At 45.4% G+C, this 26,335-nt stretch overlaps 1 protein-coding gene across 1 annotated transcript in view; it reads left to right on the top strand.

Annotated features, from left to right (window-relative positions):
• Positions 1-12,040: 12,040 nt before the first annotated feature.
• LOC140720296 (NACHT, LRR and PYD domains-containing protein 3-like) overlaps positions 12,041-26,335 on the top strand; it is a 91,063-nt gene continuing 76,768 nt past the window's right edge. Inside the window, exon 1 of the mRNA XM_073035160.1 lies at positions 12,041-12,150. The gene's annotated coding sequence lies outside the window, so the exon portion shown is untranslated. The remainder of the gene's footprint in view (positions 12,151-26,335) is intronic.

The raw sequence follows: 26,335 nt of genomic DNA, 5'->3' as shown, positions 1-26,335 counted from the left end.
AGCACCACACATCGCTGTCCCCCAATTAAATAGATCCCATGCTCCCTGTTCCTAACTCTGTGCAAGGTAAATGTCGGGGAGTTCTCCCTGTTGTTCTGAAATGCGGACCCGCGGAAAGATCTGTCACCTGACCCGTTTCCTTTTCTAATATTAGATCTGGTATGGAAAGTTCGCCAGTCAGCCTTTCTTCTTACAGTGACATGAATCCTTCCTGAACACAACTGAGAATTTATGCCATTCCTAAACATTTTACCTTGGGTAGGTGCCAAAGACTATTAGGGCAGTTGCAGTTGCCCGTGCCAATAACGGCTCATGTCCAGTTTCCGCTTCCCGGTTGGCTCCTCACTGTTCCCGTTGCGTTTATTTTTTGTTAATCATGTGGGCGGCTGTACAGAATACTCCAAATGGGGAGATCGCGCCCATTTCAAAAGGGAGAACAGAAGCAGTGTTCGTCTCCCAGTCTATTAACAAACGAACGCTCCTCCCTTTCGTTGTCCTCCCTTTCTGCAGCTGCGGTACTATCCCTGGTTTCCCGTCGCACTTCCTTTACACTCAGTTACCCGACCCTGTCCATTTTGAAACATCTGAAACACAGAAGTTCCTGAATCCATCTCTGTCCTTGTGACAGTCGAGTGTCTGTGATAGTTTGGAACATACTTCAACCAAAGTGACAATCACGCCAGGAGCATTGAACGTTTATATTGCTACCTACCTGAACTGTATGAAGCAAACAATCTTCCGCCAACTTTGCAATTTCCGGATGAGCAGGTATATGATTATTTGAATTTATGACATATTTGCCAAATCTGTTCATTGTAAAACGACTTTATTTGAAAACTCCGCTGAATTTTTATTAGACACTGGCGTTATCTACACAGATGGCCATTTAATGTAAACAGATACTTCATTCCATTCCTCAGCTCCTCTCTGAATTTCCTCTGTGTCAGTGTATAGATACAAGTATTGGTGCACATGCTGAGAAATTGTAACATGAACCCAAATTGTTGTAGGATGTATACCGGGGAACTCAAATATCTGTCCTGGTAAAAATAGTTTTGCGTTTGCCATTTCAGGGAATGGGCTACATAGGGCGTCCAAAATAATATGAAATTAGCTGATATAGAAAACAACAAAATCATCGATTTTCTGCGTTTTTCCACCTCGGCATCTTTCTGATTGTCGCTGCTGTGCCGAAGCCTTCTGCGGACTCTATTTGCCACAACGATATGCCTTACGGTTAACCCGTTAAACACCAGGATTAAGCCGATTGGTAGCAATGGTGTTAAAATGCTCTGCAGTAATGTGTACCCTCTCCACACGGGTGAAGTAGCGTATTCATATGTGCGGATGCACCGCCACGGTGTGTTGTCAATGATGACGTAAGGTTCAAGAGCAAAGTAAAACGGGACGCATTTCCCGCAGCTCACTATAACCACGGTCACGATAACCACCGTTGCTGTTCTCTCGGTGCAGTACCGCTCCCGCAGCTTTCGGCAACATATTGCGATGAAGCGATCGAAGGTAAAACTGACCGTAAACCAAACAGAACAGTCCGACGTTACAACCTTGAATACAAGTGTCAGAGCGCATACAGGAGTCATAAGCAGGAATCTAGAATAAATGTAGATATTGTTGGTCTGTTCCACTAAAGCAGCAACGATAACCACCATCAGATCCGCTGTTGCCATTCCAACCAGGTAACGGGTGATGCATTTGGAGAGTCCGCATTTTCCACGAGATAGGATCACAATCGCCGTTAAGTTAACTGCAAGAAATTTAGAAACATAGTAGAAATATGGTCAGCTCCCAGAATGCCCCCATTCTACCGATGCTATGCAGGGTATGGTCTGTTTGGAAGTGGAAAGCGGGAATCCAGTGTGTGCGGTCCCCGTCGCTGCACTCCGGCTGGAGGACAGTGACGGATGTGAGTGTCAGTGGATTGGCGACCTTCCCACAGTTTAAAGCGAGGCATCCGAGTTCAACGACTCACGGACCGGTGAATGGAAGATTGTAAATAACACCATTCCCATTATTAGGGGAGAAACATTTGAAGGGATTGTTTGCAGCGATGAGAAAGTGGAATCAAAAGATACAAAACACAATTTATCATTTACTGATTTATGTAAGAACACATCTACTTGTCGAAAATAGACTGGACCGTCATTTAAACAAGTTGCCACATTGTCATAAGGTGGAAGTGTCTGCACTGATAGAGACGCGGACCCAGAAAAGCAGAGACCGGCATCACTTCAGAAAGCCTAGCGAGGTGAAATTATGAAACAATGTCAATATCGGCTCGAACCTAATTAACAAAAGAAAAATCACTTCGATCAAAGTACGAAAATGAAAATAAAACAATGAGAAGCTTGATTCCTCCATTCCGGAAACACGTTTCAGCCGACGGTAGCATCTGTGCTCAGTAACAGTGCGGATACCGCAGCAGAGTAACGACGGCACCATACATAAAGTGACCAGCTCCGGCATCTTACCGGGGACACCAACCGCTACAAGTGTGGGATAGAAAATGGCCGCAATGTAGTAAATCGTCGAATATCCCATATTCCGTCAGAAGCAGCGTTCAGTTGTGCGGAACGTTTCAGCTGCTCAGCTGGACTGGTGATCGGTTTAGCAGACTTTTATTGAGGATAGAGCAATTCCACTGAGGCAATTAGCGTGGCGATCACGTCAGGGACATTAGTGACAACCAACTGCACAAACACTTAAGTTAAACAATTTTTATTCACTGTTCCCGTGTCATTTACTTGACTCCTCAAGGGATATTGCAATCTATTTACTTTAAAACAAAATATGATGTGAATTTTCCATGTTATTTTCCATGATACATGGCTTCAGCTATTTAGATAGAATATTTTTTTAAATCTGTGTTAGTTTTAAACTAGGCATTCATGTTGAAGTCGATTTATTTTGTAACAGTTGACGGAGTATATTCGCTTCTGAAATAAAGGAAAGGAGTTTGTTCTGGCAGGTGAAATGGAGAACACTTCTTTTTTAAATGGGAACATTCGCTCTTTCTTTTCGTTTGTTCGTTTCAGTCATTCCGTGCGGTTTGAGTGATGGAGATCACAGTGACAGCTGACATGTGTTACAATAAAATACACTGCAAGTATTTCTGCAAACACTGTAAAAGATCCACAGCGATATTCCAGAGACCTGTGATCAAAATCCGTAGATTCCAAGGCTGTTCTATTATTTGCCAGGGAGTTGTATTTTCTTTCTCCTGATTTACTGTCAGGTATATTGCTTTTCGAGCCTCACTGTAAGTATGTGCAAAACAGCGGATGTGGTGAAGCTCATCTGTCAATCACACTTCCTTCTGCTCCTGCAGTGCACCACTCCGTGCCTATTGTGGTTCTCGTACCGATGAGCGGCCCTCGGCTTATTGGAGAGAGTCTCAAAACTCTGTTTCCATTGTGGAACTTGTACTAACGTGAGGCCCTCGGTTGACTCGAGAAAGTATCACCTCTGACTTCAAATTCATCTTCCAAAGAGAATCACTTCGTACTTTTCCGGGTTGAGCACCATCTGTAACTTCTCAGCGCTGCTCTGCGTCCTGTCACTGTCCTGTTGTAATCTGTGACTCTCTTCTACACTATCCATAATTCCACCAAACTCCACATCATTGCAAATACAATAATCCACCCTTCCACCTCCTCATCCAAATCGTTCATAAAAACACAAAAGCCGGGGGTCTCAAACTGAGCTCTTCAGGGCACCACTGGACACCGACATCCAGGGAGAAAATGCTCCATCACAACTACAGTCTGCCTTTAGTGGGCATCAGTCCTGAATCCACCAGACAACTCTCCCTGGATACCAAACCTTCTGACTCTATGAACGGTCCTACCATAGTTAACCGTATCAAATGCCTTGTTAAAATCTATTTATACCAGATCAACTTCTCTACCTTTACCAATGTGCTTTGTCACATCCTCACAGAACTGAACCGGGCACGTGAGGCATGAACTGCCTCTCCCAAAACCATTCAGACTCTCCCAAATCAGTGTCTCCCAAACCTCGGAAATTCGGTTTCGCAGAATGTTCTCCAATAATTTGCCCATCACTGAAGTAGGATTCATTGGGCTATAAATTACAATAGTATCCTTACTCCCTTTCCTGAGCAAGGAGATAATATTTCCATTTTCAATCCTCTGATACTACAACTGCGGCAGTGATAACGCGAAGATAATCGCCAAGGGCGCAGCAATCTCTTCCTCCGCTTCGCACAGTAACCTGGGGTTTCTCGCAACTTCACAAGAGGACTTATCTATCCGAATGTTTTTTCAAAAGTTCCTGTACATCCACTTTTTTTTTTATCCTCGTCCAGTCTTTGCACATACGCCCGTTTTAAACTGTCCTCCCAAACGTCAGTATCTGTCTTACTGGTGAAAATTTAAGTGAAGTCCTCATTAAGGACCTGCCCCACCTCCACCAACTCCAGCCGTGTGTTTCATCTCTATCCCTGACCGGTCCTACTGTCAGTCTAGTCATCCTCCTCTTCACATACATCTGGAATGTCGCGGGGTTTACATTCATCCTGCTGTAGGCCTTCTGTAGAGGTTTCAAGTTCTCCTCATTCCATTCTTCAGTTCGACCCTGGCTGCCTTGGAACTCTACAGCCGTGTCCGATCCTAGCTTTCTAAACCTGGTCAGCTTCTTTCTTTCTCTTGACCAGATGATCCACATCTGTGTCAAACATGGCTCCTCCACCTATCCAGAACCCTATGCAGGTGCTGTCTAAAATACCTTCTCATTTCCGTTCTACATTTTCCAGAGCGCACACGTTCCCTTTTAGCTCAGAGATTCCGGCCTAATAGCATCATAATTCCATTTAGCCAATTAATTACTTTGGGAACGGATGCGGGCCTGTAGGAATAGAGCAGGAAAATGTGCTTAGTTCGAGGACTGATATAGGTCCGAGGGGAGAGATCGCGGTAAGGGGATTCGTTTGGGGACTGACACGGGGTTTTGGGGAGATAGCGGGGCAGTGGGATTAATTTGGTGACAGATGCAGGGCTGTGGGAAGAAAGCCGGGCAGCGAGATTAGTTCAGGGACTGGCATAGGGATCTGGGGAATAAGCTGGGACAACGTGGCAGTGGGGTGAGTCTGCGGTGACGCGAGGATGTGCAGACACAGCGGGATGGTGGCATTATTTTTGACCGGTACGGGTTTCTGGGATTAGTTTGTGTCCCGTTTACGAAAGGTGGGAGCTAGTCCAGAGGGAAGCACACTAAAATATGAATTTTACTGTATTTTTCACAAGACTTGGACTTGTGTTGTTCCATAAATAATTGAAATGCAAATCGATCTCCCCCAAGCCCTCCCTCCATCCAGTAGCTCCCCCTAACGGCCCAATCCCGCATTCCCATTCTCTCACTCTATCCTTCCTCAGATCTCCATGCTACGGAATAACCGAGCCCAGGAGCACCGCCAAACACAGGAGCGCCTGGACTTCTGATCACCCACCTGCCGGGCCGGTTCTCCCCAATGGATCACAGACGTGAGGTAAATCTCCAACTTTCCCTCACTTTCCTACCGGCTCTTCGGCCTCAGGACCTATCGACCCGAAACGCCTCTCAAGCGAGGCCCCTCTGCAGACACACTCGGGATGCGCCCGCGCCCGCAGCACTTACCGCCTGGGACAGAAGCAGGAGGTCGGGGGCGTTTTGCGTCCGGATGAGGACAGGCACCGGTGAATCACCGTATTGAATAGGAGCAGAAGGGACCTGGTGGGTGGAGGGGGAACGCAAGGTACAGGCGACGGCGACACGAGCCAGATTCTCCCTACCCACTACCAGTCCGGCCCGGCTCTAGTCTGCACTGAGCTCCGGCTGCGACTCTAAATCCGACTGCCGACTGGTAAGAGGGCTGGTTGTATCCCATCAGCGTCGCCCTCCCCCCCCCCCCCGGGGGCATTGCACCTGTCGCCGGCATGCAGGCACGGTACCGATCGGGAAGGACAAGGGGCGCCAAATAGGGAACGGAAGTCTATTTCAGTGGAGGGTCGCAGAGATAGTGAGGGTCAGGTTGGAGGAGGGGAGGGAGGGCGTCAGGCAGAAGAGGGTGGGCGGGACAAGAAGTGAGGGTCTTCGCGGAGACGGATTAGAGAAGGAAATGGCGAGATAGAGCTGTTAAAAAGAACTTCTAACGGGTTAAAAAGAACCAGCAGAAATGGACACACCTGGAGTCTGAGTCTTCTGTTATAAACTCTATTTTATCAGTAACCACGTGAGTAAAGCAATATAAAACAAGGTAAGTTAAACAGGTTAGCGAAGTATATGCATATATATAGGTGAGTAAATAAGCTTCCCCAGCTCAGGTGATTGGGTGATACAGTCTCACGGTGGGATGGTAAGTAATCAGTTCAGTTCTGGAATTTGGTTTGAGTAGAGTTGGAGGGAGAGAGTTAGAGTGTTGGCTTGTCTTCCAGTGCCGATGCGGATCCTCCACGTCGTTCTCTATGCTTCCGAAACTTATTTAAAAGTCACCAACTTCTGGCCACAGAAAGGCGACCGTTTCCACGTTAACGCTATCAACCCAGGCCAGGGTAAAACACACGGATAGCCTTCCACCGGTCACTCCTTTGTCCACACTGTGAGCAAAAACTCCACCTTCGTCGTGGGCACACAAAACTCACCAGTGTCCTCCTTGGCTCTGGTGTCGTGTGTCTCCTGTGAGTCTCGTGTGTCTGATTAAAAAGTCGACTGACCTTGCATATGTCTCCAAGTGCTGAACACGAGCTGTCCATCATATAGCAACCCCTTTCAGTTTCCAAGGCAACTCACAGACTTTCTCTCTCTCTGCTGAATTAGCACTGAAACTGTTTGCTTCTTCTCTCTCTCTTGCTAAAGGAACAGTCTAATTTAGAATAATCATTCAAATCTCGTCACACCTCTCTCCTTTTAGGAAAAATTTTCATGAAACAGCAAAAGCTTTGTCTTAGCTAACTATTATACAGCTTAAAGCAATACATGTGTAATTATCAGTAACATAGCAAAGCATTACAATCTTAAACTTAACATCTCGAGAAACAATCTGCTACCTATCATGTACCTATCACGTGTTTTATTTCCATGTCATTCTCATGCAAGACCAGACTGCAGTTAAGCAACCTTCTATTCTTATCCTTCATTTTACCCAGAGACACTAATGGATTATGGTCCGTGTAAACCACATGTGCTTTCTGCGCAGAACATATGTAGACATAGAAGTATTGCAATGCCAGCAGCTCTTTTTCAACAGTGGAGTAATTTTCTTGATGCACATTAAATTTCTTTGAGAAATAAGCTACCGGTTGTTCAATTTCATCATCATCCTTTTGCAACAATACAGCCCCAGCATCTTCACCACGAGCGTCTACCGCGATTGAAAATGGTTTATTGAAATCAGGTGCTTTGAGCACAGTGTGATAACACAGAGTGGTTTCCAGGCGGTCAAATGCCTCCTGGTAAAGGTACACACATCTTTCACTCTTCCCTAGGAGTTTCCTTAGGAGGAGAGCGTTGTTTGCGAAGTTCTTACAAAACTTACGGTAATACCGAACCATTCCATTTAGGACGTACATGGTAAATGGCCGGGCATTGAAGAATACAGTAGAGCAGAGTGAGCTAGGAATAATGGTGCATAGTTCCCTGAAGGTGGAATCTCATGTGGATAGGGTGGTGAAGAAAGCTTTTGGTATGTTGGTCTTTATAAATCAGAGCATTGAGTATCGGAATTGGGATGTTATGTTAAAATTGTACAAGGCATTGGTAAGGCCGAACTTGGAGTACTGTGTACAGTTCTGGTCACCGAATTTTCGGAAAGATGTCAAGAAAATTGAATGAGTACAGAGAAGATTTGCTAGAATGTTACCTGGGTTTCAGCACCAAAGTTACAGGGAAAGATTGAACAAGTTAGGTCTTTATTCTTTGGAGCGTAGAAGGTTGAAAGGGGACTTGATAGAGGTATTTAAAATCATGAAGGGGATAGCTAGAGTTGACGTGGATCGGCTTTTTCCATTGAGAGTAGGGGAGATTCAAACAAGGGGACATGAGTTGAGAGTTAGGGGGAAAAAGTTGAAGGGTAACATGAGGGGGAATTTCTTTACTCAGAGTGGTGGCTATGTGGAATGAGCTTCCAGTAGATGTTTTAGAGGCAGGTTCGGTATTGTCATTTAAAGCAAAATTGGATAGGTATATGGACAGGAAAGGAATGGAGGGTTATGGGCTGAGTGCGGGTCGGTGGGACTAGGTGAGAGTAAGCATTCGACACGGACTAGAAGGGCCGAGATGGCCTGTTTCCGTGCTGTAATTGTTGTACGGTTATATTCCCAAAAACCTTCGTAACGCTTTCTTGCCCGTCGGAACAGGAACCTCAGTAATAGGCTGCACCTCGGCCTGCACAGGTGCCAGTTGTCCCTGGCCTACTACATAGCCAAGATACGTGACAGTGGCGCGCCAAATTCACTTTTAGCGAGGTTTACAGTGAGATTTCCCTTGGACGGCCTTTCAAACAGTTTCTCTACTGCTAAAGATATGCTCCTCCCAGGTGTTATTTCATACAACCAAGTAATCAATAAGCCACTGTATTCTTTAAACCCCGAGTTACTGAATTCATCATCCTTTGGATCATCCCTGGAGCAATTTTCTTCCCAAAGGGTAAAACATTATATGCATACAATCCAGATGGTGTCAGAAAGAGAGATATTTCTTTAGCCCTTTCTGTTAAAGGAACAAACCTGTAACCTTTCAATAGGGCAGTCTTTGTAAGGTATTTAGTATTCCCCGTTCTGTTAATACAGTCATCCACTCTTGGGATGGGATGAGCATCTGCCTTAGTTACTGCATTAACTTTCATGTAATCAGTACAGAATTTCATACTCCCATCCGACGTAGGGACAATCACGAACGGTGACGCCCAGTCTGAAATGGTTGACCTAATTATGCTGGCTGTTTTCATGTTGTCAATTTCTTCTTCGATCATTTTACTTTTGTGTTGGTTCATTCTGTAAGGGTGCTGCTTAATTGGATCAACTTCGTCTACAATTACGTCATGCACTGCAGCCGTACACGGCCTTGGAATGTCAGGGAATAAATCTTTATATTTGTTAATTAAACTCTTCAGTTGTTTTCATTGCTTTGACTGCAAATGCTGAGTCTTTCCTTCAAGATTTTTCAAAGTATCAGAGTTTCTGAGTCTTGTGGAGACTGCATGGTGCTCTGGTATCCCAGTACCAGACACCACAATCTCCTCCGTTGTCATAACAGTACTCACCGGTGCAGGATCAGGGTCATGATAACGCTTGATCATATTTACGTGGACGAGCTGGGTAGCCTTTCACCGGTCAGGAGTCCTAATAACAGAATTTAAAGGATCAACTTTCTTCATTATTTCATATGGTCCACTAAATCTCGCTTGAAGGGGGTTGGTAACGATGGGGAACAGCATCATGACCCTTTCTACAGCACGATATCTCTACTCCCTCGCTCTTCTGTCATTCCCCGTTTCATGTTTATCTGAGAGTGCTGTAAATTCTGCTTTGCAAGGTCACAAGCCTTGTTAAGTCTGTCTCTGAATTCCAAAACATATCTAAGCACGCTCCTACTCACATTCTGATCTGACCATTGCTCTCTGAGTCGGGTCAAAGGTGACTTAATGTGCTTAGCTCTCAATTCTTTAACTATCCCCTGGAATGTCTTCGAAGTAAAGTTACTTCAGATTGGATTTCTTTAGGTAGACATACCAGTGTGAAAAAATTGATAAGTACTTTCACCACAGTCATGGCCTCGATGTTCCAGAGAGGCACCGCTTCATGGAACCTAGACATTGCACACATGATGGTTAACAAACACTCATAACCAGCTGCAGTCCTTGGCAATGGGCCAACACAATTCACTATGACCCTAGAAAAAGTTTCACCAAAAGCAGGTATTGGTCTAAGTGGTAACGCTGGGATCACCTGATTTGGTTTTCCCGCAACCCGACAGGTATGGCAAGTCCTGCAAATGTTAACAGCATCCTTCCTTAAATTAGGCCGGCAGAATTCCTTTATAATTCTATTTACTGTATTCCTCACTCCAAAGTGTACAGCTAAAGGCATACTGTGAGCCATGTTTCAAATCTCAGCCCTGTAAACTTTCAGGAACACAGGTTCATGTTCAATGGCACAATCCGCATTTGCAGGCACAGCAGGTGAACACTTCCTCAGTAACACCCCGTCCTTAAGATAATATCCTACCGACTCTCTCTGAACTTCCTCTTCTGTGAGAGCTGTCTCCTTCAACGCAGCAATTTCAGAATCTCGACTTTGTTCCCCTATAAATTCATCCCTGGACAAGGACAAACCTTTCTTACCCTCCTTACTACCCAAATCCTGATGCAACATGGAAGTCAGAAAAGTCTCTGACAAATTCTCATAAATTAAACGCCTGTCTTGTCGAACTGCGTCACCAGCCTTTATAGACATGCTTCGCGTCATTGCGCATGTGCGGTTCACATCAGTATCTGTGCGTGTGTCGTCAGCAACAAGCTTGCTTGTTAGCTGTACTGCTGCATAAACTTCACCCTGGATAGGTGCCAACCTAATATTTACCAAACCCAGTATCATTACTAAGCTTACGAAGACCACGTTTACATTATGAACATTCCCAAACAACCCATCCATTCTGTTGTTTCGACTTGAAGCATGACTCTTCTCCATAGTAACCCAGTCAGGTGGTCTCTCTAAACCAAAACAATCCTTTCTCTTCACATTGCAATCGTGAAAAACAGCTCCACAACCTTGAAGGTGTTTACTTCCTAGTGCGAAAGCAAAATTCAACAGTTTCACATATTTACAGGCCATTGTCCTGCAAAAATACAGAAACAGCCCATTTCTCCATATTTCCAATAAGATTCACATCACCAACTTTCAACTCATCACCAACTTTTAGAACACCGTCCAACACAAATAACTGAGAATCCTCAATTTCCACTGGCACCTAGGTTAACCCTTTATTCACTGAACCAAGTCCATCCGGCTGAAAAAGACTGCATTCCTTTTTCACCGAGTCAGACAAAGTCAGACACCTCAGACGGGAGGCAGCAGGTATTGACGAGGTGGATGAGCCCGAACTTGGAATACTGCCTTTGGGTTTGGACCCCTATTACGTACTCCCTAACGGGTTAAAGAACCAGGAGAAATGGGCCCACACGGAGTCTGAGTCTGCCGTTATAAACTCTATTTTATTAGTAACTACGTGAATAAAGTGATATAAAACGAGATAAAGTAAGCAGGTTAACAGAGTTTATGCACATATATAGGTGAGTAATAAGCTTTCCAAGCTTCCCCAGCTCAGGTGATTGGGTGATACAGTCTTAAGTGATCAGTTCAGTTCTGGAATTTGGTTTGAGTAGAGTTGGAGGGAGAGAGTTAGAGTGTTGGTTTATTTTCCAATGCCGATGCCGATCCTCCACGTCGTCCTCCTCGCTTCCGAAACTTATTTAAAGTCACCAACTTGTGACCACAGAAAACCCCACCCTTGTCGTGGACACACAAAGCTCACCAGTGTCCCCCTTGCCACTGGAGGCGTGTGTCTCCTGTGGTGTGTCTTGTGTGTCTGAGTAAAAAGTCAACGACCTTGTATATATCTCCAAGTGCTGAACACGAGCTGTCCATCACATAGTTCCGCCTTTCAGTTTCCAAGACAACGCACAGACTTTCTGTCTCCCTGCTGCTGATTTAGCACACAAGCTGTTCGCTCCCCCTCTCTCTCGTTTAAAGGAACAGTCCACTTTAGAATAATCTTTCAGATCTCCTCACAGTCTAAACATAGCTACAAGATCTGTGATATATTCGCATATTTTTAAGAAAGTTTTGTTGTTAGAATCTCAGCTAACGGCGAAAATTTCATGGACGTACATGCATGTGTAAGTCACGTGAGCCCTTTTCCCGCTCCCATTTTACCACAGATCTGCCTTGTTTCCGAGGCTCCGCCCCCAGCTCTGATGACATGTATTACAGTCCTGACTTTCCTTCAGTTCTGTGTTGAAGCGGGTCGGCGGCGGCGGCGGATCGTCTGTAGGATCCGGATTGGGAGACGACCATCACCCCCAGAGTCAGGAATCCGGGGGAGGGTTCACAGTCCGGGCGTGAAAACAAGTTCTCATCGGTGAGTACTGAGCCTGGTCCCGAGTGTGGACGTCTGATGTAAGGTAATGCACCCAGTTAACTTCCCCGATCTGACGGCCTCTCTGCGCTTGCTGGACAGAACCTGCCGGGGTCGGTCTGTGTTGTGGGGCCTTCACAACATACCGACTGAGATAAGCCGCCGCTCAGCCCCTCTTGCCCTGGTTGTAGGAGCGTGATGGGGTAGTGATACAGAGACTGCCCTCATCCATTGAGGTTTATCTCGGGAACTTTACCTTCCTCACCCAGCCCCTCATCGGGTCCAAACTTCACCTGGATCGATAACTGGTGTCTACAATTGTTTTACATCATTCCAGGGCGCGGGAAGCGGCCCTTCCACCTGTTGTGTTCTTGCAGACAGAGAAGGTTAAACCGAGTAATCGCACCTTCGGGACACTGCTCCATCTGTCTGAGTAGATCCACCTTTCACCCGTTCAGAAAGGGCAGAGACATCCAGATCTCTCACGGCCTCCCGGTTTGAGTGGCCATCGTTGTGTTTTCCATTTTTTCTCCTTGAGCTCTCTCTCTCTCTCTCTCTCTGTAAAGATCAAGAATGAGATGAGCAATGACATGGATAGGAAGGATAGGAAGAAGGACGAGGCCCTGCAAGGAGAGTTTAGGGAGTTAGGTGCAAAGTTGAAGGACAGAACCTCCAGGTTTGTAATCTCAGGATTTCTACCAGTGCCGTGTGCTCGTGCCGCTAGAAATAGCGGGATAATACAGCTAAATAAGTGGCTAAGGAGTTGGTGTAGGAGGGAGGGCTTCATGTTTCTGGACAATTGGGCCTTGTTCCAGGGAAGGTGTCACAGGATGTTGACAGGCCGACTAGGGGAAATGTCATACTGGATCTAGTATTAGGTAACGAACCGGGTCAATCACAGATCTCTCAGTGGGTGAGCATCTGGCGGACAGTGACCATCGCTCCCTGGCCTTTAACATTATCATGGAAAAGGATGGAATCAGAGAGGACAGGAACATTTTTAATTCGGGAAGAGCAAATTATGAGGCTATAAGGCTAGAATTTGCGTGTGTGAATTGGGATGATGTTTTTGCAGGGAAATGTACTATGGACATGTGGTCGATGTTTAGGGATCTCTTGTAGGATGTTAGGGATAAATTTGTCCCAGTGAGGAAGGTAATGAATTGTAGGGTGAAGGAACTATGGGTGACAAGTGAGGTGGAAAATCTAGTCAGATGGAAGAAGGCAGCATATATAAGATTCAGGAAGCAAGGATCAGATGGGTCTATTGAATATAGGGTAGCAAGAAAGGAGCTGAAGAAGCCGCTGAGGGGAGCAAGAAGGGGGTATGAGAAGGCCTTGGCGAGTAGGGTAAAGGAAAACCTCAAGGCATTCTTCAATTATGTGAAGAACAAAAGGATGACAGGACGGAAGGTAGGACAGATTAGAGATAAAGATGGGAAGACGTGCCTTGAGGCTGTGGAAATGAGCGATGTCCTCAATGAATACTTCTCTTAAGTATTCATCAATGAGAGGGAACTTGAAGACGGTGAGGACAATATGAGTGAGGTTGAAATCTGGAGCATGTTGATATTAAGAGAGAGGAGGTATTGCAGTTGTTAAAATACAGGACGGATAAGTCCCCGGGGCCTGACGGAATATTCCCCAGGCTGCTCTCCGAGGCGAGGGAAGATATTACTGAGCCTCTGACTAGGATCTTTATGTCCTCGTTGTCCAGGAGAATGGTACCGGAGGATTGGAGGGAGGCGAATGTTGTCCCCTTGTTCAAAAAAGGTAGTACGGATAGTCCGGGTAAATATAGACCAGTGAGCCTTACGTCTGTGGCGGGAAAACTGTTGGGAAAGATTCTTAGAGATAAAATCTATGGCCATTTAGAGAATCATAATCTGATCAGGGACAGCCAGCATGGCTTTGTGAAGGGCAGATCGTGTCTAACAAGCCTGATAGAGTTTTCTTTCAGGATATGTCCAGACATATAGAGGAGGGGAGATCAGTGGATGCGATCTACATGGATTTTAGTAAGGCATTTGATAAGGTACCACACGTAGGCTTATTCAGAAAGTCAGAAGGCATGGGATCCAGGGAAGTTTGGCCAGGTGGATTCAGAATTGGCTTGCCTGCAGAAATCAGAGGGTCGGTGGAGGGAGTACATTCAGATTTGAGGGTTGTGACGTGGAGTCCCACAAGGATCTGTTCTGGGACCTCTACTTTTCGTTATTTTTATTAACGGCCTAGACGTAGGGGTAGAAGGGTGAGTTGGCAAGTTTCCAGACGACACAAAAGTTGGCAGTGTTGTGGATAGTGTTGGGTATTGTCCAGGATTGCAGACAGACATTGATTGGATGCAGAACTGGGATGAGAAGTGGTAGAAGGAGTTCAACCCTCAGAAGTGTGAGTTGGTACACTTTGGAAGGGCAAACTCCGAGGCACAGTACAAAGTAAATGGCAAGATACTTGGGAGTGTGGAGAAACAGAGAGACCTGGGGGTACATGTCCACAGATTCCTGAAAGTTGCCTCACAGGTAGATAGGGTAGTTAAGAAAGCTTATGGAGTGTTAGCTTTCATAAGTGGAGGGACAGAGTTTAAGAGTCGCTGGGTAATGATGCAGCTCTATAAAACTCTGGTTAGGCCACACTTAGAGTACTGTTTCCAGTTCAGGTCGCCTCACTATAGGAAGGATGTGGAAACGTTGGAAAGGGTACAGAGGAGATTAGCCAGGATGCTGCCTAGTTTAGAGAGTATGCATTATGATCAGAGGTTAAGGGAGCTAGGGCTTTACTCTCTGGAGAGAAGGAGGATGACAGGAGACATGGTAGAGTTATTCAAGATATTAAGAGGAATAGATAGAGTGGACAGCCACCGTCTCTTCCCCAGGCTACCACTGCTCATACAAGAGGACATGGCTTTAAAGTAATGGGAGGAAAATTCAAGGTGGTTATTACAGGAAGGTTTTTTACTCAGTGAGTGGTTGGTGCGTGGAATGCACAGCCTGAGCCAGTGTTGGAGGCAGATACACTAGTGAAATTTACGACTCCACTAGACAGGTACATGGAGGAATTTAGGGTGACGGGCTATATGGGTGGGAGGGCTTAAGGGTCGGCACAACATTGTGGGCCGAATAGCCTGAACCGTGCTGTATTGTTCTATGTTCTATGTTCTATTACCGAACCTTTCCCACACAAATGAGAAAATTTAGCTCTCTTCTGGTCGGCTGGCACATCATCTGTAGCTATGACCATTTTATATGTCTCTGCCAGCATTCGCGCAGTTTCAATACTAGCGTCCCAAATGCTTCCAGGGAATATGTTGTCAGGCCCTGGAGATTTATCCATCTATACTCACTTCAAGAGAGCAAGCACATGTTCCGTAAACTGGATACAATCCATGACCTTACGAACGTTTCTTCATTTCTATCATCTCTATTTCTGTCTCCCAAGTACATGCACACCCGGATAAATCATTGAAGATCTCCCCCATTTCTTTTGGCTCCATGCGTACATGAGCACACAGATCTTCAGAAGTTCGTTTTACAGTTAATGTGGCAGTAGGGAAACAACAGGTTTTCTCAAATGAATTTACTGCCACCAAATAGTTTGTTACTCGTGGAAATGTGTTCATTACAGTAGTTGTTTATAATAACGATTTCTGGAATGAAAAGCTTAATGTATGCGGACCATTTACTGTCCCTGGGCCTGTTCTCAAAGGGATGATGGGGCACGCTAGGAGGGGGAAACTCATTGACTCCATAGAGTGGACGGATAAAGATGTTTTCATCAGGAGAGGTGTCATGGAACAGAGAACAAGACCTCACAAACCACTGAGATGTATGCAAATTCTCCTCCATCATTCTACCCAGCAATAGGATCAGAAACTTGCCTGTACTGTCAACTGTACTTTTACGTTATTCGAAGCTGCACAAACTTGTTAGAATGTTTAATCGCTTAACTAAGCAAAGAAGGAAACTTCATGAATATCACAACAATGTATTGTGTAATGTATTTTGTAAATAACTGATAACAAAATTTGAAGCAGACTGACCGTATTTAATGACCAGCTTCAGCACTGCTGAAACGGCGGTGGAGAAGGAGCTAACAGCAGATTTACTGGATACTGGTATTTTAGTTTGAACATTACAACATTGCTGAGTATTCAGTATTCATTGTGGTGATAAGGAAACTCAAAACATGTGAGGTTGAGACTGTTACTTCCTTTTTCATTTACTTCTGCTGGGCCTCTTCCTCAGTTGGAAGGGTTCAAGGAGAAATTCAAGGAGGGTTGAAAGTTGTATCGCACATAGAGTATGGATACACAGTGGCCTCAGAAACAGGTGTGGATTCCAGGATGCTTTGAGCACTTACAGTATGGAATATATGATGCCAGTGTTGGAATGAAGAGATGAGTCATGAATGTTGGGATTGCATTCGTGGAAATCATTTTAGGCTGTCACAAACATCTTGCAATCAGTCAATATTTATGCATCGATAGAAAAGGCAAATCTGCTCCCTCCACTCAACAATAAAATAATCAACAAGTATTTTCAGTTTACCTGCTGAAATATATCCGCGGCCGCGCTGTGACTCAAGGCCCGGAATTCAACCCCGACCCCCGTCCAGACAAAGCTTCCACTGGTTACTATTCCGTCATGGGTTGGTTCAGGAGTTTATTCTTTGAACTGGGAATAGCTGAGACACCAAATTAAATCAACGGCAGCAAAGAGTCCAGCCCAAGGTTAAAATCCTGGGATGGGGAATCCAGGGATATAGTATTTGTACTGTTTGGCGTTCGTCTGAGCTTATTGCTACTACAGATGGCACTGGACGTCATATTCTACATGGAGCCCCGTGACGAGAGGTGTGCCTCAGCGATCTGTTCTTGGACACCTACTCTTTGTGAGTTTTATAAATGACCTTGGTGAGGAATTAGAGGGATGGGTTAGCAAATGTGCTGATAACACAAAGGGTGGGTGTGTTATGGATAGTGTGGAGGGCTGTCAGAGGTTACAACGGGATTTGGATAGGATGCAAAACTGGGCTGAGAACTGGCAGATGGATTTCAACCCAGATAAGTGCGAGGTGTTTCATTTTAGTAGGTCAAATATGATGGCAGAATTTAGCATCAATAGTAAGACTCTTGGCAGTGTGCTAGATCAGCGGGATCTTGGGATCCGAGTCCATAGGACACTCAAAGCTGCTACGCAGGTTGACTTTGTGGTTCAGAAGGCATGCGGTGTATTGGCCTTCATCAATCGTGGAATTGAATTTAGGAGCCGACAGCTAATGTTGCAGCTATATAGGACCCTGGTCCGACCCACATGGAGTACTGTGCTAAATTCTGATCGCGTCACTATGGGAAGTACGTGGAAACCACAGAAAGGGTGTAGAGGAGATTTGCAAAGACGATGCTTGGATTGGGGAGCATGCCTTATGAGAATAGCTGGAGTGAACTCGGCCTTTTCTCCTTGGAGCGATGGAGGACGAGAGGTGCCCTGATAGACGTGTACAAGACAAAGAGAGGCCTTGATCGTGTGGATAGTCAGAGGCTTTTCCCCTCTCTGGTAGGTTGATGAAATTTACTGAGGGATAGAGTTCACAATTCAAAGTTCCCGTTGTTTGTTCTATCTCTATCGTTCCATTCGATTTTAATTTAGTATCTGTGATTGTCATTGATCCTTTCTCCCACATGGTTCCATCAGCTTACCCCATGCCGATTTTGTTCAAAATCTGTCCAGCTTGTATCTCTTTAAGTTAATGATACATATCAACCATCTTGTCCAACCTCTGTCCAATCTATTTCCCTCCACATCAATGAAATATATCAACCATCTTTTTCAACCTCTGTCCAATCTGTATCCCACCACCTCAGTGATATATATCAACCATCTTTTTCAAACTCTGTCCAGTCTGTATCCTACCACCTCAATATCAGCTACAGCTCTGTGCATTTTATTTGTCTCTGACAGTGTTCGAGCAGTTTCTGCACTGGCCTCCCACAAGGTCCAAGGGAACAACTTGTCAGGCCCGGGGGATTTGTCCATTCTAATTCAGCAAACACCTGTTCTGTAATCCGCATACAATCTATAGCAAGACGAGCTTTTCCCGATTTCTATAGTCTCTGTATCTGTCTCCCAGGTAAATACAGGCAAACAAAAATCATTGAAGATCTACCCCATCCCTTTCGGTTCCTTGACTAGATAGCACAATGTTCTTTTTTGACAATTAATTGGGCACTACGAAACAGTACATTAGGCTCAATAAATTATTCCCCCGGCAAACTGTCTGTATCCGAGCGAATGTGCTCATTACAGTTGTTGTTTTCAAAGTTCACAAGAGTGATTCTGGAATGAAAAGTTTTATGTATGAGGAGCATTTGGTGTTTCTGGGCCTGATCTCAATGGAGGGGTGGTGACTCTCAGCACAGGAAGCTCAATGAAATCCTGAGGTCTGGATAGAGCGGATAGGGACAAGATGTATTCAACAGTAGGGGAGTCTATTAACTGAGGTTACAATCTCAGTATATTCAGTTGTTTCTGCAGACCTTCCCTTCCATCATTCTGTCCAGTAGCAGGATCCGAATTGAACATGAATCAATGCCTGGAGTTGATCATAGATATAAGCTATTGGCATCCATAAGAACATGATGGAATTTTAGCCACTTAATTGAACAAAGAAGTACACTTTATGGTTATCACCATGTGATATCTTTTGTAAATATCCCATAGTTGCCATTTGAAGCAGATAGGCCGCATCCAAGAACGTGTTTTGATTTTGGAACAGCTTCTGCACTGCTGGAAGTTCTGTAGAGTTGGAAATACCAACAGATTTAGAGGATACACCTCGAGACAGGGTTAAAACAACCACTGGATTTTTAGCTTCCCCATTACAAAATGGCTGAGAGGCCAGTATTCATCTTTGTCATAATGAAACTCAGAACATGTGAGGTCGAGTTCCTTATTTCCTATTTTCCGTTAGTTCTGTTCAGCCACTTCCTCCATCACCAGAGTAACAGCCCAGCAGAGCTGCAAGGAGTATTGGACATTTTTATCGCTCTCTGGTCACTGCCCTTCAGCGGAGAGACAGTGACTTCAGGAGGCCGTGTGGATGCGAGGATGCCTTGAGCATTCACTGTATGGAAAATACGATGTTTATATTGGAATAAAGAGATACCGAATGAATCTTGGGATTGCATTGATGCAAATCTCTTCAGGATGCCACAAACATCTTGCAGTCAGCCAATATGTGTGCATCAAAAAGGCAAAATCCTGCACTGAGATTCCAGTGATTTATTTTCAATGTTATATTAAAAGCATTTTCTTACTGTTTCACTACGGTATATCTTACTATCTTTCCTTTCAGTTAGTCCTGATGAAGGGTCTGGGCCCGAAAAGTCGACAGCTCTTCTCCCTATAGATGCTGCCTGGCCTGCTGTGTTCCACCAGCATTTTGTTTGTGTTGTTTGAATTTCCAGCATCTGCAGATTTCCTTGTGTTTGCATTTTAATTCTGATTCCCATTCAGAGACCTCGATCAATGGCATCCTCTTGTGCCAAGATGAGACCGTCCTCAGGGTGCAGGAGCAACACCTGATATTCCATCTGGGTACCCTCCAACCTGATTGTATGAATATTGAATTATCCTTCCAGTAAAGAAATCCCCCCCCCCCACCAAAAAACTTCTCTCTTCCCTACTCTGAACTTTCATTTCTGTTCACCAGCCTGTTATTGCTCCCAGGTCCCCTCCTTCCCTTTCTCCTATTGACAACTTTCCGATTCTTTCATCTCCAGCCCTTGAACACCTATCACCTTCCAGCTCGCCTCTTTCCCCTCACCTACCTTTTTCTTCAGATATCTTCTCCCTCCCGCATCAGTATTGAAGAAGGCTCTTTGCCCAAAATGTCGAACGGTCTACTCTTTTCCATAGATACTGCCTGTTGTGCTGAATTCCTTCAGCATTTTGTGTGTGTTGCTTTGGATTTCCAGCGTTTGCAAGCTTTCTTGTGTTTAAGTGTGGTAATTACCGTAACAAGTATTTGGGCCTTGTTGAGATTGTACCTGGAATATGGCGTAATATCCCGCTCTCCATACTAACACGGGTTATCCAGACCAAAGAACAAACTGCCGGAGGAACCATGGACGTCCAGTGTAGTTTCTCCTTTGGCTCCTCCCACTTCCGCCAAACCAAGGGTGTAGCCATGGGCACCCGCACGGGTTCCAGTTATGCCTGCCTTTTTGTTGGCTTTGTGGAACAGTCCATGTTCCAGGCCTATACGGGTTTCCGTGTCCCTCTTTTCCTTCGCTACATCGACAACTGCACTGGCTCTGCCTCCTGTACGCATGCTGAGCTCGTTGACTTAATTAAGTTTGCCTCCAACTTTCACCCTGCCCTCAAATTTACCTGGTCCATTTCCGACACCTCCCTCCCCTTTGTTGATCTTTCTGTCTCCATCTCTGGAGACGGCTTATCTGCTGATATCTACTATAGGCCTACAGACTCTCACAGCTACCTGGACTTCCCACCTTGTCTCTTGCAAAAATGCTATCTCCTTCTCACAATTCTTCCGTCTCCGCCGCAACTGCTCTCAGGATGAGGCTTTTCATTCCAGGACGAAGGAGATGTCTTCGTTTTTTAAACAAAGAGGCTTCCTTTCTTCCACCATCATCTCTGCTCTCAAACGCATCTCTCCCATTTCCCGCACATCAGCCCTCACCCCATCCACCCGCTACCCCACCCGGGATAGGGTTCCCCTCGTCCTCACCTACCACCCCACCAGCCTTCAGGTCCAACGTATAATTCTTCGTAACTTCCGCCACCTCCAACGGGATCCCACTACCAAGCACATCTTTCCTCCCTCCCCTCTTTCTACTTTTCGCAGGGATTGCTCCCTACGCGACTCCCTTGTCCATTCGGACCCTCATCCCTTCCCACCGATCTCTCTCCTGGCACTTATCCTTATAAACGGAACAAGTGCTACACCTGCCCTTACACTTCCTCTCTCACCACCATTCAGGGCCCCAGATAGTCCTTCTAGGTGAGGCGACACTTCACCTGTGAGTCGGCTGGTGTGGTATACTGCATCTGGTGATCCCGGTGTGGCCTTTTATATATTGGTGAGACCCGACGCAGACTGGGAGTCCGTTTCGCTGAACACCTACGCTTGGTCTGCCAAGGAAAGCAGGATCTCCCAATGGCCACATATGTTATTTCCACGTCGCATTCCCATTCTGATATGTCTATCCATGGCCTCCTCTACTGTCAAAATGAATCCAAACTCATGTTGGAGGAACAACACCTTATATACCGACTGGGTCGCCTCCAAGCTGATGGCATGAGCATTGACTTCTCTAACTTCCATTAATGCCCCTCCTCCCCTTCTTACACCATCCCTGACATATTTAGTTGTTTGCCTGTTCTCCATCTCCCTCTGGTGCTTCCCCCCCCCCCCCCCACCTCCTTTCTTTCTCCCTAGGCCTCCCGAAACCGTGATCCTTTCCCTTCTCCAGCTCGGTATCACTTTCACCAATCACCTTTCCAGCTCTGAGCTTCATCCCACCCCTCCCGTCTTCTCCTATAATTTAGCATTTCCCCCTCCCCTCTCTACTTTTAAATATCTTACTATCTTTCCTTTCGGTTAGTCCTGACGAAGGGTCTCGGCCCGAAACGTCGACAGCGCTTCTCCCTATAGATGCTGCCTGGCCTGCTGTGTTCCACCAGCATTTTGTGTGTGTTGTTTGAATTTCCAGCATCTGCAGTTTTCCTCGTGTTTCCGCCGGGAGATCAACAGGATCCGGGACAGCTTCTTCCACCAGGCTATGAGAATGATTAATTCATGCTGACAAAATCGTATTTCTATGTTCTATTGCTGAACATACTATTTATTATAAATTACTATAAATTGCACATTGCATATTTAGACGGAAACGTAAAGATTTTTACTCATGTATATGAAGGATGTAAGTGTAACTATCTTGGTCAACCATTGTCCAGCCTGTATCCCATCAACGATTATATATCAACAATCTCTCTTCTACCGTTGTCTTCATTATGACGTATTTTTGACTCACTGAGTTGACACTGAAATCGGTGTTTGTTACCTGGAACTACCGGAGGGTTTATTGAATACAGCACATAGTAAGTTAAAGACAGCCATTGCGATTTTAGCTTCAAAGTTAAAATGTCGGCTGTATTAATCTTTGGCAGAAGAAGGGTTGAAAGCAGGGAATACAGATTGATAGTGGGGTGGGATGGATGTTGTGAGCATTGACTGCATTATCCCTGTATTGGATTGAAGAGAAAACTAATGAATATTGGGATTACATTTGTGCTAATTTGTTCTGACCGTCACAAATATCATGTAATCATTTAATAGTTGTGCATCATTTAAAGTAAAAAGAGAAAATGGTGGAAACCTTCAGCAGATCGGGCAGCGTCTTGGTCAGTCCCGGATCAGATACTGGGTCTTCCACAGTTTCTCTTTCCACACATCCAATCTGTTGTACCGAGTTTCCAACACTTTACTTTCAATTTTACATTTAAAATGTTTTATTCCTATTAGCCTGCAGGAAATGTGACGGGCAATTCTGCTGGGCAAGATCTCATTTAACAATAGCATAATAATAAAATGTATTCAGTTTAGCTGGTGGAGACAATGTGAAACATTATACCCGCCTGCTGGTGCCCCACGCCCAGGTTTTCCAGCCCGATCTCTGGCCCAGTCAGAGGTTCATCAGGTTCCCGTTCTGACACAGGCTGATGTCGGAGTGTTGGTGTTTGAACTATGAATGGCCGAGACACTGCAGCATATTACTGGCGTCAAGGAGTCCTGTGCGAGTTGCTGCTTGAGCTGTAATCCTGGGAAACACTGGGCCTATGTAGCTGTCAGTGTCGGGGATTTGACCCAGGTCAGTACTTCCACAGATGGGGGCTGGATGTTCCTCCTTTCACAATGAATCAAAAGCCTTGGGGTGCTGGGCATTGGCTATGGGGAAATTTCTGATTACACCACTCACTGTGAGATGCGGGGACGATGTGTGAGGATTCGGGGGTCGGTGAGTGGCAGATTCAGCAGTGTGACCCTGTGAGGTTAGGTCCTGAGATATCACAGTTTTAGATCCAAGTACAATGGACCCAGGGTTCAAGCTGCACAGGTTCATGAGGTGTTGCGCCAGTATTTCTGTTCTAGGCAGAGATGTTCGTTTCGGGAGTTTCTTTGGAAGAAATGACTGCCATACCGAGGAGAGGATGAGTTACCATCCCTTCCCTCAGTGAGAGGCTGTGAGTAAACGGGCTGTACCGTGTTTGCAACAGTAGAAATAGACCCGTGAGTTTGGTGTTCAAACTGTGTTTGGAAATCGCCCCTCATTGTCTCCAGTCTGTCAATCGTTGGAAATGAAGCAGTTGTGTTCAGTACAACTGCGGCTCACGTGGTTCACAAGAGTAATCTCAGGAACGAGAGGGTTTATGTACGGGGGTGATTGATAAGTCTGTGGCCTGAGGTGGAAGGAGATGTTATTAACCAAACTTTATGCATAATCACTCAAAGAGTTGATCTGAATGTACATGTAACGAGAGCTGTATAACTCGTCTCCTTCTAACTTAGGCCATGAACCTATCAATCAATCTTACTGTCGACCAACTCTGGAGGTCCAAGATTTCGAATTCTGCAAAGAAGGGATCCGTTTGCTCCACGACCGCTGGACTAAGCGTGGAAATGTAGGCGGGGACTATGTTGAAAAATAAATGTGCTGGGTTTTCTAAACTTGTCTCCTTCTACCTTGGGCCACGAACTTATCAACCACCGCTCGTATGACAAGCATTTGAGGACTCTGAGCTTGTACTCTATTCAGTTCAGAAGTACAGAGGTCGACGGGATCTTATTTAAACCCACAGAATGCTGAACAGCCTGGATACTGTGGACACGTGGAGGATGTTTCCATCAGACGGAGAGTCTGGGGTCTGAGAGGACAGCCTCGGAATAATCAAGCTTCCCTTTAAAACTGAGAGAAACTTCTTCAGCCAAGGAGTGGTCGATCTGTGGAGTTTGTTGCAACAGATTCTGATTGGGGCTGTCACTGGTTATATTTCCGGCAGAGGTTAATATATTATAGATCGCTAACTACTGTCCTTTTTTGTTAGCCAGAACTATTAGAGGATTATTGAATACAGCATGTTAAAAGCAGACTTTATAATTTTAGATTCTTCATTTCAAAATGGCTGCAGTGTTAACCTTTTTCAAAATTATACTCACAGCGTACGATGTTGAGTGTTTTATTTCCCTTTTCGGTTATTTTCGGTGAGCCACTTCCTCTGTTTCCAGGGTAACAACCCACCAGAACTGCAAGAAGAGTTGCACATTTTTTATCGCTCTGTGTTCACCGCCTCTCAGGGTAGAGACAGTGGCCTCAGGAGCAAATGCAACAGTATGATATTGGGAGGAAAGGATGCTGTGAGCATTGACTGTATGGAATGAACTGAGAACATAGAACTAGAGAAGCATAGAGAACCTACAGCATAATATACAGGCCCTTTGTCCAACAGTGCTCTCCCAAACATGAACATACTTTAGAAATTTCCTAGGGTTACCCATCAGCCCTCTTCTTTTTATCTCCATGTACCTATCCAGAAGTCTCTTAAAAGGTCCTGTTGTATCCGCCTCCACCACCGTCGCCGGCAGCCCATTCCACGCACTCACCACTCTCTTCGTAAAAAAACTTACTCGTGACATTGCCTCTGTACCTTCTCCCAAGCATCTTAAAACTGTGCCCTCTCCTGTTAGCCCTGAGAAAACGCCTCTGACTATCCACACGATTTATGCCTCTCATCATCTTATACACCTCTATTAGGTCACCTCTCATCCTCCATCTGCCCAAGATGAAAAGGCCAAGTTCACTCACCCTATTCTCATAAGGCGTGCTCCCCAATCCAGAAAAATCCTTGTAAATATCCTCTACACCCTTTCTATGGCTTCCACATCCTTCCTGTAGTGAGGCGACCAGAACTGCACTCCAAGCACAGTACCCCAAGTGGGGTCTAACCAGGGTCCTATATAGCAGTAACATTACCTCTTGGCACTTGAACTCAATCTCAAGGTTGATGAAGGCCAATACACCGGATGCCTTCTGAATCACACAGTCAGGCTGCGCAGCATTTTTGAGCGTCCTATGGACTCAGACACCAATATCCCTCTGATCCTCCACACTGCCAAGAGTCTTACCATTCATACTATATTCTGCCATCATATTCTGAAGTGAACCACCTCACACTTACCTGGGTCGAACTCCATCTTCCATTTCTCAGCCCAGTTTCGCTTCCAATCGGGGTCTTGCTATAACCTCGACAGCCCTCCACACTATCAACAATACCCCTAACCTTTGTGTCATCAGCAAATGTACTAACCTATCCCTGCACTTCCTCATCCAGGTCCTATATAAAACTGACGAAGAGAAGTGGTGCCAGAACAGATCCTTGAGGAACAGCACTAGTCAGCGACGTCCAGGCAGAATATGACCCATCTACAAACAATTTTGCGTTCTGTGAGCAAGGCATTTCTGAATCCACGAAGCAATGTCTGCTTGGATCCCATGCCTCCTTACTTTCTGAATAAGCCTTGCATGGTTACCTCATCAAGTGCCTTGCTGAAATCCACTACATCTACATCTACTGCTCTACCTCCATAAATGTGTATAGTCACATCGTCAGAAAATTCAATCAGGCCCGTAAGGCACTACCTGCCTTTGACAAAGCCAAGCTGTCTATTTGTAACAATTTTATGCCTCTCCAAATGTTCATAAATTCATGAAAATAGCATGTGAAGTTGAATTCCTTATTTCCTATTTTCAGTTAGTTCTGCTCAGCCACTTCCCCCATCACCAGGGTAACAGCCCAGCAGAGCTGCAGAGTGTTGAACATATTTATCGCTCTCTGGTCACCGCCCCTCAGTGACCTCAGGAGCCGGTGTGGAGGCCCGGATGCCTTGAGCATCCACTGTATGGAATGTATAACGTTTCTATCGCAGGAAAGAGATAACTAATGAATGTAGGGATTGCATTCATGCAAATCTGTTCAGGATGTCACAAACAGGGTTCAACAGGGATCACTCCCTCCACAATTCCCTTGTTCATTCATCCCTCCTCATTAATCTTCTTCCAGATACGTATCCCTGCATCAGCCTAAGTGCTACACCTGCCGTACCCCTC

The sequence above is a fragment of the Hemitrygon akajei genome, unplaced genomic scaffold, assembly GCF_048418815.1.
Source record: "Hemitrygon akajei unplaced genomic scaffold, sHemAka1.3 Scf000041, whole genome shotgun sequence".
NCBI lineage: Eukaryota > Metazoa > Chordata > Chondrichthyes > Myliobatiformes > Dasyatidae > Hemitrygon > Hemitrygon akajei.
This window is presented reverse-complemented; position numbering and strand designations above follow the sequence as displayed.